The sequence below is a fragment of the Carettochelys insculpta genome, chromosome 3 (assembly GCF_033958435.1).
Source record: "Carettochelys insculpta isolate YL-2023 chromosome 3, ASM3395843v1, whole genome shotgun sequence".
Lineage (NCBI taxonomy): Eukaryota > Metazoa > Chordata > Testudines > Carettochelyidae > Carettochelys > Carettochelys insculpta.
In genome coordinates, this window is record NC_134139.1 from 204328649 (window position 1) to 204342614 (window position 13966).

General features: G+C 43.5%; 1 protein-coding gene across 4 annotated transcripts in view; it reads left to right on the forward strand.

Moving 5' to 3' along the window:
- EXTL3 (exostosin like glycosyltransferase 3) overlaps positions 1-13966 on the forward strand; it is a 246123-nt gene that overhangs the window by 100614 nt on the left and 131543 nt on the right. The gene's annotated exons all lie outside the window — the stretch shown is intronic.

The window sequence follows — 13966 nt, forward strand, 5'->3', positions numbered from 1 at the left end:
GCCACCCCTTTATGCAGATGAATGAAACTGCAAGAGTTGTGACAACCATCCTACATAAGCACTGATCTTTTGCAATTGTTTTTCCAGTTTCTACTAACAGAAGGACATTTTTTACCTTACCATTCTAGCATAAATTTTATTTTAACTCCAGCAGATTCTTTATAGTGAGTATGTGTGTACAGAACTCATAATTTGTCTGAGAATGACACCTGTCAAATAGTCTCTCAAATACCTAAAACAGCCCTAGGTTAACTATTCGCTCTGCCTAAAAATATCACATAGAGTATGATTTACTCTGAGAAATCATACTGTTTTCACATAAAATTTGTATTTTAATTTTGTATATAATAAGCTGTATCATTTGAATAGAATTAGAATGTTTCTAATACAGGCGGGGAGAAAGAGATTGTTGCCTGTAGTTTATCAGTGCTTTTTTGGTGCTGGTACTGAGTACCAGCACCTTGGCAGCCCGAGCCATGGAAATATGGGAGCAGAGAGGAAGAGCTGGCTGAGCACAGGCTTCTCTTTTTCTTTTTTTTTTTTTTTTAAATACAAAAACGGCACTCATGTTTATAAAGTGGGAATTTGAGCAATCTGCTTTGTTTGGCATTAGTATTGGCCCAACTTGGGTTTCAACCTGGGAGCGATTTGATACTCCCAGTATCAGGCATTAAGCTGGAACACAAATATATCTGCTAGCATCGTGATTGATGGTGCCATCTTCTTTTGCTGCTGATGGATAAATCAAGACTGCTCCTAACTGAAATTATTAGAAAAATCATACAAAGAATTTTTGATTTATTTAATGTGGGTCAGTCAACCAGATAATTAATTTGATTTTGAATTGTCTATGAATTTTATTTTATACTTTTGATTAATTATTTAGTTAATACAGTTAGAATTTTATGTTGATTTCCCTCTGCCCCTGTCATTTCCATGAGTTCAGGACTTGAAGTTCCTGGGTGTATAAAAAACAACTCTGTGCCTCACCTAGTGTTGGTCCATAGAAGTGAACCATCATCTTCAATAAAAAGTCCTCAGAGAGGAAGCAGTCCTGTGGTACATTAGAAACTAAAATTAATTAGGTCTTGAACTTTTGTGAGCAAAACCCACTTCATCATCTACAGTGTTTTTTGCTGGTGTTTAAATGATTTGTGGACCAGGGCAATGACACAGTCACAGGTCACAGCCATTATTGACACATGGAGTTTTGTGTCCTTCCCTTGGTGATAACTTTATTTTCCTGCATTGAAGTTTTTTTTTTTTTAATGCTTATGAAATGTTCTGTACTGGACATTGTCCAAGCTTCTTGAATGGCAGTCCGAGTTCTAATGAGAAGGGTGTGGGGAGAAAGGCTGGCTGCTGGCCCAATGAATGATGGCAGGAGATGATGGGAAAGGAAGACAGAAAAGTAGTGGGAGAAGGGAATGGGAAAGGTTGGATCTAAGACATAGGGGGACATCTGTTATGACATGTACAAGGCCCTTCAGTATAACTACTTATTTTCCCCCATAAATTCCCCAAGTTTTATAGAAGGTGCTGTTTGGTTTCTTGGAGATGTTTTGTCTGATTTTTGGACCACTCAAAGACCTTAGCTTGCTTAGTGAGCCAAAGGAAGGCTAAAGGGAGATATGACTGCTCTCACAAATACCTCAGTGGGGTAAATACTAGAACAGGAGAGGAGTTACTTAAATTAGGTGCCAGTGTGGACCCAAGAACAAATGTATATAAATTAGCCAGCAACAAGTTTAGGCTTGCAACTGATGAAGGTTTCTAGCCATCAGGGAAGTGAATCTCTGGAAGAGGCATCCCAGGGCAGAGGCAAAAATACTTAACTGGCTTCCCGACTGAGCTTGATAAACTGATGTAGGAGTGCCCTGATGAGACTGCTTACAATGGCAAGTAGCCAGTCTGCAGTTGGTAGGAGCAAATATTCCCAATGCCTGATGATTGGACGCTAGATAGGAAGGGCTCTGAGTTACAACAGGGAATTCTGCCCAGGCTGAAATGCTCATTTGAGGTCATGGAGGAATTTTCCCTGGGCCAGATTAACAAAGATCCAGGGTGCGTTTTGCTTACTCTGCAGCTTGCAGTATGAGTCACTTGCTTGATGCAAACTAGGGTAAATGGTGAATGTTCATGATTTAAGGACGGCAGTCACTCAGCCAGAGGTTAGGGATTTATGACAGGAGTGGGTGGGCAAAGTTTTGTGGCCTACAACATGCAAGAGGTCAGATGAGATGATCGTGATGATCCGTTCTAGTCAGTCTGAGTCTGCATGAAAATACTGTTTGTGTTAATGCAGTATGTTACATCAGGTAGCTTTGTTGATGAGTGACGGTGAGGCCATCTGGTAGAATGAGGCAGTGTAGTGGAAGATACACACAGAAGCATTCATATGCATATAGATACATACGGTTAATATACAATTTAGAAAATAAACCACAGCAGGAAACTGTTTTTGCATTTGATGCTTGTCACTTTTCTCTATCTGTTGGGTTTTTTTTTCTGACTTTCTGCTTCCCACTTGTAATGCTGATTTTTACCTAGAAGACTGTTTTACACTTTTTTCAATCCTTTGATTTTTTTTCTTTTTTTTTTTTGTAATAAACATCAATAAATTCCCAGGAAACCTTAAATAGAATAAAAATCAAAAAACTGATTTGGAGCCCCATTGTAATGCTGTGCATCTTCAGTATGCTAATCTTTGCAGCAGTCCTGGCAAGTAAGAAAGAATGAGCTCCCTATTTTTAGGTGTGGAAATCAAGCCAGGAGGGCTGTGACTTTCCAAAGTGACAGAAGGTGGGAATAGAATTCAGTACCTCAAGACACACAGCACCACTTTTGGTCCACTGAGCTATGCTGCTTTTCCAGATTGTGTCCTAGAAGTCATTGGACTGTAGAGTCTTGAACTGCTGCAATATCCAGAGACGGCTGAGAATTTTGTTGGGATTTCCATCAAAACTTGAGATATTTTGTAGTTAGTACTGATGGTGACCTCTTTGCAGGGACCTTGCAGTTGGGGAGAAGAAGAGAGAAACTTGATTTCTTTCCCTACTGGTGAATTGTTACAGAGAGGGGGCCGTGTTAGTCTGTATCTTCACAAAACAAAAAAGCAGTCATGTAGCAGTTTAAAGACTGACCGAATAAATTATGAGGTGATGAGCGTTCATGGGGCAGACCCACTTTTTGTTAGTCTTCTAAAAAAAAAAAAAAAAAAAAATGTGGGTCTCCCCACAAAAACTCATCATCTAATAAATTATTTTTTTACTCTTTAAAAAATAATTTATTAGGTCAGATGAGCTTTTGTGGGGCAGACCCACTTCTTCAGATCTGGAAGTAGTGCTGGAAATGAACTGACACAACAAATATATAACAGAGAGAAAAAAATTAAATGAAAACCTGACAGATCAGCTGGATGGCAGTGGGCAAAGAGTGAGTAGGAGGGAAAGTAAATAAGAGACGCTCCTAACTTACTAAATTATTTTGTTAGTCTTTAAAGTGGTACATGACTGCTTGTTTGTCTTCCTGACTGGGGCAAGCAAATGATGTTCTCTGAGCAGTATTGCTCCTGTCTGATCCCATAGAAATAAAAGCTGTTGCGTATAATGGAGAATGCAGGGCTCGTTCTAAGCAGCAGTCCAGGGAGTTCAAAGGTTCTCTTTAACATCTAACGTGTAATGGTTTTGTTTAATATTTGGTGCACAAATTGCTAAAAGGCTTATTCCCATTCCCAACTGTACAACCATTCCTCCTGCCTGACTGTTGCATTGTATCTGCTTCTGTTCCCTGACTATCACATCCAAGTCAATCAGTAATAGATGTCAGCGCTGATGAACTGAGCTTGGTGTTGCTCTAGTAGCTCACACTCATCTTTCCAACAGCCATTGCCCCACTTACCTTTGAGTATTTTTGGGATGGGTTTGGGTACCCCTGGGATGTCACCTGAGGTGCTTAGATACCACTGAGTTAGTGATGTAAAATCCCTTTTGATTAGTTAACCCTTAGCTCTTTGGTAATCCCATTTTAATTAGTTAACATTAAGTTTAACTGGGGTCGACCAGGGGGCTCTCCAGCCCAGCTGCTCTGCCACAGGTGAGGACTGCTCTGGCTACACTGGGGTGCCTCCCACCCCCAACACATCCCACAGGGCTGGAGCATCTCCCTGCCTGCAGTGGGTTGGGGGCTGCTACGGCGTCCACTGATTAACCACAGCCAGTAAGCCTCATCCATTTGGGGTGAGACTTGCCAGGTAAGCATTAACATCCCTAAACTGGGTCCTCCTTTTCTGGTAGCCTGGGCCCCCATTTTACCTGTTCTTGCTGAGTCAGCCTCTCCAGCCTCCACTAGCCAACCCACAGGCAAGGCCACACTAGCTTGCAGATCCTGACGCTGAGATCAGCACTGGGAGGACTCATCTTAACTCATTCATACTCCAGCACCCAAATGCTCCCCCTATCCCTTGCATTTTGGGTGCAAGTCCAAAATTACATGAAATCGATGAACGTGAAGGATGATATACAGAGATGCCTCCCTATCAGATTAGAAATTATGTAAATAAACAAGAAAAGTTCATTAACTAAAAGTAGAAGGTAGATTTTAAACATTTATAAGAGGTAACAAACAGAACAAAGGTCATTTCTGTAGTGTACTAAGGATAACAAGCATGTTTTGTTTGTTTATTGGAGTTGTCTGCTACTAATATTTTTCACACTAAATACTGTTCCAGGCAGATTCTTTCACAGGCCAAACAAATCTTTCCAGCCCGGGTCAGCAGCTGTTCCTCCCTTCATCCAATCTTTTGTTCCCGGGCGTTTTCAAGTATCGTTTTTGGAGTGGGGAGGTGCTGCTAAAGCCAGCTGACAACAATCATTGTTTTCTTCCCACGCCTAACATAGAATGTTCATAAGCCACAATCTTTCTTTGATTCCAGTCACCCCCTTGTTCAAAAGTACAGAATGGTCTCATATCTCTATAGAGCCCTGTAGCTGTTTTTCACAGGCTGACACACACCATCTAAAAAAAAAATTTGCATATAATTAGGATTGTTTTATTCAGTAACTTGTAAATTTTCCCATGATATCTCACAGTAACCATATTGCAAAAAGCGTATCTCGGTTAGGACATAGTCATTCCCTAAGCACATTTTCTTAAAGCATATTGAATATTATGTCACAGTCTTATGTGGGGCTTTCAGTGCATGTCTGTGCTGTAATTAAAATACCATGCCTGGTCCATGGAAGCTGCTGTAAGCTCCAGTTAAGGGGCTATTTAATTAAACTGTCGATGTCTGAGCTCAGATGGGAGCCTGGGCTCCAGGACCCTGTGAGTTGGGAGAGTCCTAGAGCTGAAGCTGAAAGGTCTACACACAATTAAACACTCTCTTAGTTCAAGTACTAGAAATCCCACTCAGTTGTCACAGCCAGCTGTGAGCTTTTAATTGTATTGTACTGATAGAGACTAGCTATGGAAAAGGCTCTGGTGACCCATTTTCTCTCTGTGACTCTTTGCAATTCTGAAAGAGGGGAAAAAAATTAAAGTGGCAATGCCATGCTGTACAGCTCCTGAAAAGAGCCAGCTTTCTTATCTCACCTGGTATAGCTCTCCCTCCCTCTTGATTGCTGTAAGCTAGCTGTCTCCTTTCATGTTGTGTCAAACCTAGATTCTCTAGACTCTTCTGTACAGGGAGTATCTTGTACAACTAGGTAACATGGATGCATTGAGCTTCTGTGAGTAGTTTCATAGAATCATAGAAGAGTAGAGCTGGAAGGGACCTCAAGAGGTCATTGAGTCCAGTTCTCTGCCCTCTTGGCAGGACCAAACACCATCTAGATTGTCCCCAATATATGTCTATCTAATCTGCTCTTAAATATCTTCAGCGATGGAGTTTCCACAACTTTCTTAGGTAATTTATTTCAGTGTGTTTAACCACCCTGACTGTTAGGAAGTTTTACCTAATGTCTAATCTAAACCTTCCTTGCTGCAGTTTAAGCCCATTGCTCCTTGTCCTATCCTTGGAGGCCAAGGAGGACAAGTTTTCTCTCTCCTCCTTGTAACCCTCTTTGAGGTACTTGAAAACCGCTATCATGTCCCTTGTAAGTCTTCTCTTTTCTAAACTAAACAAGCCCACTTCTTTCAGTCTTCTCCCATAGCTCATGTTCTCTAGACCTTTAATCATTCTTGTTGCTCTTCTCTGGACCTTTCCCAGTTTCTCTGCATCTTTCTTGAAGTGTGGTACCCAGAACTGGACACAATACTTCAACTGAGGCCTAATGAGCACTGAGTAGAGCAAAAGAATGACTTCTCGTGTCTTGCTCACAACAGTCCTGTTAAAACATCCCAGAATCATGTTGGCTTTTTTGGCAACAGCATCGCACTGTTGTTTCATATTTAGCTTGTTGTCCACTATGACACAAGGGTAGGAATAAACTATTAGTTTTCAGAATGGAGAGAGGTAAATAGTGGTGTCCCCCAGGGGTCCGTACTGGGACCATTCCTATTCAATATATTTATCAATGATCTGGAAAAAGGGACAAACAGTGAGGTGACAAAATTTGCAGATGACGCAAAACTACTCAAAATAGTTAAGTCCCAAGCAGACTGTGAAGGGCGACTAAAGGATCTTAATAAATTAGGTGATTGGGCAACAAAATGGCAGATGAAATTCAGTGTTGAAAAATGCAAAGTAATGCACATTGGAAAATATAATCTCAACTATACATATAAAATGATGAGGTCTGATTTAGCTGTTACCACTCAGGAAAGAGATCTTGGAGTCATTGTGCATAATTATCTGAAAACATCCACTCACTGTGCAGCAGAAGTCAAAAAAGCTAACAAAATGTTGGGAATCATTAAGAAAGGAATAGATAATAACACAGAAAATGTCATATTATCACTATATATATCCATGGTACATCCACATCTGGAATTGTGTGTGCAAATGTGGTCGCCCCATCTCAAAAAAGATATATTGGAATTGGAAAAGGTTCAGAAAATGGCAACAAAAATGGTTAAAGATATGGAACGTCTGCCATATGAGGAGAGATTAATAAGACTGGGACTTTTTAACTTGGAGAAAAGATGAGGGGGGGGGAGGATATGATAGAGGTGTATAAAATCATGACTAGTGTGGAGAAAGTAAATAAGGAAATGTTATTTACTCCTCCTCACAACAAAAGAACTAGGAGTCACCAAATGAAATTAATAGGCAGCAGGTTTAAAACAAACAGTAGGAAATATTTTTTTCACACAACACACGGTTACCTATGGAACTCCTTGCTGGAAGATGTTCTGAAGTCCAAAGCTAAAGCAGAGTTTAAAAAAGAACCAGATACATTCATGGAGGATAGGTCCATCAATGGCTATTAACCAGGATGGGCATGGAGGTTGGAAATGGGTGACAGGGAATTGATCACTTGATGATTACCTGTTTTGTTCGTTCCCTCTGGGGCACCTGGCATTGCCTGCCGTTGGAAGACAGGAGACTGGGCTTGATGGTCTGACCCAGTAAGTCTGTTCTGATGTTCTCTGTTCATTTTCTTAACTTTTTACTTGTTTGTTTTAGGTCAGTGGTCTCGAACCTTTTTAAGCAGAAGATCACTTTTTGAATTTAAGCGCAATCCATGGTCTACTTCCAACCCAAATACCCTGGTCTCGGCTCCTTCCCTGCCTCTTTGAGGCTCCATCCTGCTCACTCCATCCTTTCTCTCCCCCATCCTCACTCACTTTCACCAGGCTGGGGCAGGGGATTTTGGTGCAGGGAGGGTGAAGGCTCTGGTCTTGGGCCAAGAGATATGGAGTGTGGGCGAGGCTGGGATGAGCCTGAGGCAGAAGACTGGGGTGCAGGAGGGAGTTCACACTGCAGGATGTGGGAGGGAGTTGGGTATGGGAGTGTCGCAGGGTTGGAGCAGGATTTCAGGTTGCAGGCTCTGGCTAGGCACTCTTTACCTCTGGTGGCTCCTAGGTGGTGGTACAATGGGGCTAAGACAGGCTCACCCCCACCCTGGCCCTGCACGTCTTCTGAAAGTGGCTAGCATGTCCAACAGTGGCTTCTGGGGGAGAGGGGCAGGTGGCTCGGTGCACTTCCTCCCCTCCCCCAATCTGCATGCCCTGCCCCTCCCCCCCACCCCTTCACTTGTCCCTGGTTCTCTGTTCCTGGCCAATGGGAGCTGTGGAGGTGGTACCTGCAGGCAAGGGCAGTGTGTGGAGACCCCATGCCCTCCCACATCCCCTCAGGATGTGCTAGTCACTTCCAGGAGCAGGGCAGGAGAGAGTCTGCCTCAGCCTTGCTATGCTGCCTGACTGTTAGGGTATGTCTACGTAAGGAAATAAAGTCAAGTTTCTTAAAGTCGACTTTATACCACAAGATTTTATAAAGTTGAAGTAGTGTCCATGCCTGCTCACAAAGTTGATGTACTGTGTCCCCACGACATTGCCTAAGTTCAACTACTGCAGCCCTGTTGCATTTTGGGTCCTTTTTGCCAGTGTGTTATGTGAAAAAATGCACCGCAAGTGGTTGTGGGGGTGTGATGTCATCATTCCAGAGTGCATTGCTTGTCACCGGCCCCGTTGTTGAAAACAGCCATTTTTCTGAAGCCTGCCCCTGAATCAGGACGCTTTTGATGATTGCCACCGTCAGAGCTGGCTGTGTATGGGCCAATTTGTCCAGAGCACAGTAGACTGGCAAAGTTGAGGAAGTAGTAGAGGATAGTAAAGTTGAGGAAAGTGAAACCCTTGAAAGAGTTGTCAGTCCCACATATTAGGGCATCTGTGCTCCTGCTGACTGTACCACGTTAACAGGTACCTCAGCTTTCTGCTGGTGAAAGAACACCTTGAGCGTGTCGTGCTCATCAAAAACCAGTACAGTAACCAAAAGGATCAGTAAAGGTGCTCAGGCTACAATAATCTACAAACATTTCAGGAAACCTATAAATGAACTTGCTTTCAGTGGAGCCCGTCAGAAGCAGAAGTCTGGCAAAGTTAAGGAAGTAGCAGACGATAGAAAAGTTGAGTAAAATTGAATCCTTGCAAGTGTTCTCAGTCTCATAGGGCATCTGCACTCCAGCTGACAGTGCCATGTTAAGAGGTACCTCAGTTTTCCCATGGTGAAAGTACCCCGTTCACAGGGCAGGGCAGCACTTCAGGGAGCTGTTTTCCCCTGGTGAATATGCAGCAAACAGGCCACTGCTGAGACTGTGAATATCCCCTGAGCCAGATGCTTTGAGAAGAGTGAGTATTGTAGCAGTGTGCCTAGGCAGGGGGCCAGCCCAGAATAATGCAGCTGGGGCCAGCTGAGGCACCTGTTAACCTGGTGCAGCCCTGCTGGGGGAGCCTTCCCCCGGTGCATGTTGCCGTTCAGGGGCCAGCCAACACCCTCCCCCCCAAATCTATTCCATGGAGACAACCTCACCCCTGGCAAGAGCCTCCGAAAATCTTTGCTGTGGGAAGAGCCTTCCCACACTGCACCACTGGCACGTGGGCGGGGGCTAACCTGTGGTGTGGTTGGGCAGGGGCTAGACCCCTGACTGCATGGTGCCTGTGGGGGAGGAGGGCAGTCCTGTACAATTTGGAACTGCGGAAAAGACCTTTCCCAGCCTCTCCTACAAGCATGTGGTGTGGTGAGGCAAGGGCTGGCCTGCCAGCCGCATGGCACCGGGTGCGGGGAGGTAATCCATGTGGTTAGGTGGGTTCTAGACAGGTGAGGGAGGGAGGCTGCCACCGCAGAAAAAAGGGATCTCAGCCTCTCCTTCTGTGTCCTGCACAGGAAAGAAGGCTGCACCCTACGCAGGACATGCCACCCCACTGGGTCATGTGCCTCTGTCTGGGGCCCCCCAGCCAAGCCGCCACATGGTGTGGTGGGACAGGGGCTAGCACATGAACTGAACTGAGGCCCTTGCTCTCCTGATGGCTCCATGCAGGGCTCTCTAAAGTGGCTAGATGCGAGCATCACGCTGATCGTAAAGGAATGAATCCAAAATCCTCTTTCCTACTTCCTGCGCACCTGGAGAGCAGTGGGGGTGGAGCAATGACCTGAAAGGACATCTCAAAGGGGCATTGTGGGGTAGTTCAAAGGCTAATAAAAATCTATCTTAATAATGCTGCAGTCTCCACTTACGTAGTTCAACTTTGCAAATTTGATCTCTCGACTGACTGCAGGATGGGGCAAAAACCAGCATTACAGAAAGTCAGGCTTCGAGTCCCTCAAAATCAACCTGTTGGGTGCTGGGGTGTAGACGGAGAGTTTATAAAATCAAACTTAGACCCTTAAGTTTGACTTATTCTCTAGTGTAGATCAGGCCTTAGTGGATGATCTCCCGATTTTGGCAGTAGGAGCCCCCAGGAAATCGAGCCGAATTCCAGGAGACTCCTGGCCAGTGTCACACGTGTGGATGGAAAAAATTGGAGGGAACTTTGTTGATATGTGCACCAATATCAAGGTGACGTGCAAATGTGCAGCACCAGTAGAAGCCTATATATAATCTGTGTTTTTTAAAAAATTGCCATGGGGTAATAACTTCAGCCACAAGAGGACAGTCATTTTAGAGCTCACTACTAAAAGAATTAAATTTAGGAATAAGAGGGGAATGAAAATTATGAAATGTGCAGACAGGTAGTCAAAAAAGCTAAGGTAACACACTTTGAAAAAAGTAAGATGTAACAACAACAACACAAGTATGTGTTGGCTTGGAAGGGGCATGCGGAAGTGTATTTGTGTGAGTATGAGAGGGACAAATTCACTTTGTTCCTTAAGTCAGCTGAGCAGCTTCAAAAATAGAAGCAGCTGCCAGCAAGCTCCCTCCATCCTGAGCGCTGTTGTGGCCTGTGTCCCCGCCCCCTCCTCCCATGGAGATGGGTTATGGAGTGGGGGACAGCCTGATGTCAGCATCCCCATTCTCTGCCTCAGTGTCCCTGGACAGCAAGCAGGAGAGTGGGGGAGGTGAAAAGGGGTGGCAGCTGCAAGGCAGAGGGCAGGAGAAGCAAAGCGGTGGGGGAAGGGTCAACTGAATGAAGTGTTGGCACTTTGATAGCCTCCTGGCTAAATCAGTCAGAGTCACCTGGTCGATCCTGGACTCTCTGACAGAAGTTCCTGATCTACTAGTTGGTGATCACTGGTTTAGATTCTAATCTAAATTATTCTAGGCCAGGAGTATGTCTTACTGTGCTTTTATGCTGCTGTGAGCATGAAGAAACTCCAGTCTCATTTGGATTGTCCTGTTACATTTCCTGGTTTGGCTGCCACTAAAAATATATGGCTTCATCATCATGTTTTGGAAGAGTATACCACAGTCTGTGGCTCTTCCTTTTTGGACACACTTCCTAATTTAAGCGCTCTCTTTCTAAATTTCATGTAATTATTTCTGTCATTCCCCCACATTCCTTTCTCTGCCTGCTGTTTATCCTTCAAATATTTACATCCTCTTATCACATCTCCTCCCCCTCCGCCTTAGTCCTTGCTTAATGTGCTTTTTTTAATGAAAGTGTTGTGATCAAAAAAGTTTAAAGAATATAGGTCTCACTGCAGCAAGCTGAGACCAGTGGCTGTGAATGGTTTGCGGCGCAGAACGTCTGGAGGATGGGTCTAGACATAAATTAATGGTCTGTATCAAAAGAAATGGGCTGCTGTGGTGCAATTATCAGAATAAGGTTGAAATAAGATCAAAAATATTTTGTCTCCATTTCTAGACTTCATGTTTGAAATCAAAGGACTGTTTTCTCTTAAAAAAATAAATGTTAAGACTACAAGAAGAATTCAGAACAGGGAAAACTGTGCTGCTTTATTTCTGTGGAAAAATGAGGGATTCTTTTTTAGTACTCTGTCTCTTTTTTGGCTTGTTTGTAATAAGCTTTTGACATTCTGTGTCTTAATCCTGCAACCTTTTAAAAGGGGTCGCTCCTAAGAGAGATACAAAACTGGCACTGAAATTTGTTCTGGGGTTCCTGTTAAGGGCTATACTGTGATTGATTAAGGTAGGTTGTTTTTACTGAACTGGATGCATGCAGCACCATGCTCCGATGCAGATGTTTTGGAGGGAATAATAATTTCTCTCTGGCACACTCTACATTCAATCATCACTTAAAACATCTGTATCAACGATCACAGTCTTTAAGCAAAATTCAGCCCCGTAGCTAAGCTAAATCCACATGGAAATAGGATAAAGAAACAAAGGCTCTTTTACACAAGTTCCTTTTTTAAATTCTAGAGATCACTGTCCAAGATAATTTCCTCTTTGCTTTCATTGAAAGTTAGAAACAATCATTTTCTTAACTCTCTATGTCCTTGCTTGTATGAAACTGGAGTTGCTCACGGGATCTGGGACTCAAAGTTAGCAGGGAGATCCTCTTGGTGGTGAGATGTTTTGCCTGTGAAGGGCAAGTGGTCAGAGGGGAGAAATGAGGGAGAGTTTATGGAACCCTCCTTTTAAAGACTGTGGAATTTTTTGAAACTGATACATAACAAAAATAAGTCAGCATATTTGGCTTCCTGCTGTTTCTTTATGTCCCATTTGGGCTTTTCAGGAGCTCTTTCCTGGTCCACTCTGAGTTTGAGCTGAATAAAATCAGAGAGTACATTTAAAAACAGCAAGAAGTCCTCTGGCACCTTCTAAACTAATGGATATTTTGGAGCATAAGCTTTCGTGGGCAAAGACCTGCTTTGTCAGATGCATGAGTGGGGGGCTCCAGAGGAGCGTTTAAAGAGAGTCTCAGTCGAGGGGAAGGCCAGAGTTAAGGTCTGTTCAGTCACAGAGGATGTGGCCCATTATCAGCAGTTAATGTGAAATTGTGAACATCAAGAGCGGAGAAACTGCTTTTGTAATTGGCCAACCACTCCCAGTCTCTGTTCAGTCCTTGGTTGATGGTGTCAAATTTGCAAATGAATTGCATCTCTTCAGTTTCTCTTTGGGGTTTGTTAATGAAGGTTTTTTTGTTGTAGGACTGCTACTTTTAAATCTGTTACTGAGTGTCCAGGAAGATTGAAGTGTCCTCCTACAGGTTTTTGTATGTTACCATTCCTGATGTCTGATTTGTGTCCATTTATTCTTCTTCGTAGAGACTGTCCAGTTTGGCCATTGTTAATTGCAGTGGGGCATTGCCGGCACATGATGGCATATATTATATTAGTTGATGTGCAAGTGAAAGAGCCCCTGATGGTGTGGTTGATGTGGTTAGGTCCTGTGATGATATCGCTGGTGTAGATATGTGAGCAGAGTTGGCAGCGAGGTTTGTTGCAGCGATTGGTTCCAGGTGTAGAGTTACTATGTTGTGTTCGATAGTTGCTGGTGAGAATTTGTTTCAGGTTGGCAGGCTGGCTGTAGGTGAGGACAGGCCTGCCTCCCAAGGTCTGTGAAAGTGAAGGATCATTGTCCAGGATGGGTTGTAGATCACTGATGGTGTGCTGGAGAGGTTTAGCTGGGGGCTGTATGTGATGGCCAGTGGAGTTATGTTATTTTCCTTGTTGGGCTTGTCTTGTAGCAGATGGCTTCTGGGTACATGTCTCTCTGTCAGTCTGTTTCTTCACCTCCTTAGTAGGTATTGTAGTTTCAGGAAAGCTTGGTAAAGTATTTCTAAAATCCTTCAAGCTTGGCATGGTTCCTGGGTGCAGCTGGTGGTGATATATTACGACTGAGCATAGGGGAGATCATTCAAATTGTAGTAGTTAAAAGGAACTGACTTTAATCTGTGTGGCTGATGTGTTGGTTAATTGCAGGGGTTTCCAGACTTTATTTAGAAATAGCAGAAGTACTTCTGAGCTGAATGTCATTCCTGTGAGTGCATTTTCACACTAGCGTCTTGTTGCATTTATGTTCCTCAAAATAAAGGAACGGGTGTTAGCTGTCATACAATAAATGAATACATGCAGTGGCTCTTGTGCACCAGTTGACGTTGGCTCTCACAAATATATTGCTTAGGACTGGAGTTTCTTGATTTTAAATGGTTTGTTTCCAAGGAGTCTGGGGGGAAAAAC